The following is a 2,013-nucleotide window of genomic DNA, read 5'->3' on the forward strand; positions in this document are numbered from 1 at the left end:
GCACATATGGGAGGAGCTCTGCTCACCTGCAAGCCAGGCTGATGGCTGCCAGTACAGGTGGTGGTGGTGGGAGCCTTTCCTGCCTTCTCAGCAGCGCTAAGAATGTCCGAATGCAGCTTAGGTCTGCTCCCTGCTGGCAAGTGGACATCCGCCGAGGGCTGTCGGGCTGCCAGAGAGATGTCTGACTGCCAGCTTGGGCCTGATCCCCCAGGGAGTGGGCCTAAGCCAGCAGGTGGACATCCTCCGAGGAGTCCCAGACTGCAAGAGGGCATAGGCCGGGCTGAGGGACCCCCCCCGAGTGCACAAAGTTTTGTGCACTGGGCCTCTAGTTATTAATAATAAGCAATAATGAAATTGACATATAATTAACTGTCAGAAAGATTCCTATTGAAAAAAGACCATTGTAATAAAACTTTACTGTGGAATAAAAAATGGTGTGTATTTCCATGATATTTCAGAACTTTTTATTTGGCCTTGTGGGAGATATGAGGCAATGACTTAGCAGTTAAATGATGATGATCAAATAGAAAAATCTTTATTTGTTATTTTATAGAATCAATGAATCCTAATACCTTACTTTTGTGCATTTTTTTATAATTGAAAATTAAATTCCACAAGTTTTGTCTCTCTTCAGCAATTCCATAATCTGGCAGGTGGGTTTTCATTGTTCCAGTTCTAATTGTTCAGAAATGGAAGCACAGGGAAGGAGGTTACAGGGAGCCTACAACTCTACCTTGTATCAGGGGTTTTTGATTCCAGTGCCATGTTCTTTGTCTACACATATTTGGTCTCCACAAAAACCCCTTTCCTTCATATGTGTTAATCATGTATTGTCATGACTTTCTTGCTTTAGGATGTCACTTGACTCACAGACATTTAATAGTAATAGCCAAGCACCTGGGAACTCCTTGGCAAGCGAAACTCTATCCAGCTAGTTGGTACCCATATTCCATACTTTATTACAGATGCGACACACAATCACTATAAAAGATTACAAGGAAAGAGGCCTCCTTACTGCCCCACTCTTACCAAGCTATGACTTTAGGGCCTAAGAAGAGAACTCGCATTTATTAAAAACCAAGCATCAAATTGTCCATTGATTTTTCTCTTGGTTTCCTTATCTGGGTAAGAGAAACAGAGAGTTGCTTCAGGAAATTGCTTGGGGGTTATAAGTGTGGTACCTGGAAATCTAAGCACCATGTTTGCCATAAGGTGCATATGGTACATTGCTAAGAACCAAGATCAACAGTAATTAATATAAATGTGAGAGAAGTCTGGTCAGAAGGCTAAATGGGGTTTTTTGATATTCACAGGGATGAATATCTGCATTTTATTACCTACTGCTGATGACTCAATGGCCTAAAGCAAACTCCCCCAACCTGATAATCTTACTGTTTACCAAACATCACTTTTGATATGTCTGTTTGCATTTCTAAAAGGCAATTGTGTATTCCAGTAAATAAAAGCATGTGGGAATGGAGACTCGAGACTCCGTGGAACTTGGTCCCTTGTACCAAGGTCACAACTGGCTTCCCCCATAATTTCCAAATTTATATTTCTTGTCTGTGTATTAATTTGCACATCAGCCCTTTCTCCAACTCTTTGAACCCAAGGCCACACAGGCTGTGGCTTCACAGTACATGAGTCAGCTCCTGGGGATGGTATGGTGACCGGGAGCCCAGTCCAGGCTCCTGAAAGAAGATGCTGTTTTCTTCTAATAGACATGGACACAAAGGCACTGGAGCCTCCAGGCTCCAAAACCACATGGCATTCTGTGGCCCAGGAGGCAAAGGTCTTGGCCCACTTTCTGTTAGGGTCTACTGGGAAGACCTCAAGACTGGACTTCTGCTGCCCAACATGTTCTAGGGTTTTCACTTCCAATTTCAGTCTCTCCGTTTTACTAAATGAGTGCTCAGACACAGGTAGAACTTGGCTGGGACTCCCACACACCTGCCATCTAGGTGGCCCTCAGATAAGGTTCTGCTATTCTCAAATAATTGGTGACAAAAGTCA

This window comes from Myotis davidii, unplaced genomic scaffold (genome assembly GCF_000327345.1).
Source record: "Myotis davidii unplaced genomic scaffold, ASM32734v1 scaffold1820, whole genome shotgun sequence".
Lineage (NCBI taxonomy): Eukaryota > Metazoa > Chordata > Mammalia > Chiroptera > Vespertilionidae > Myotis > Myotis davidii.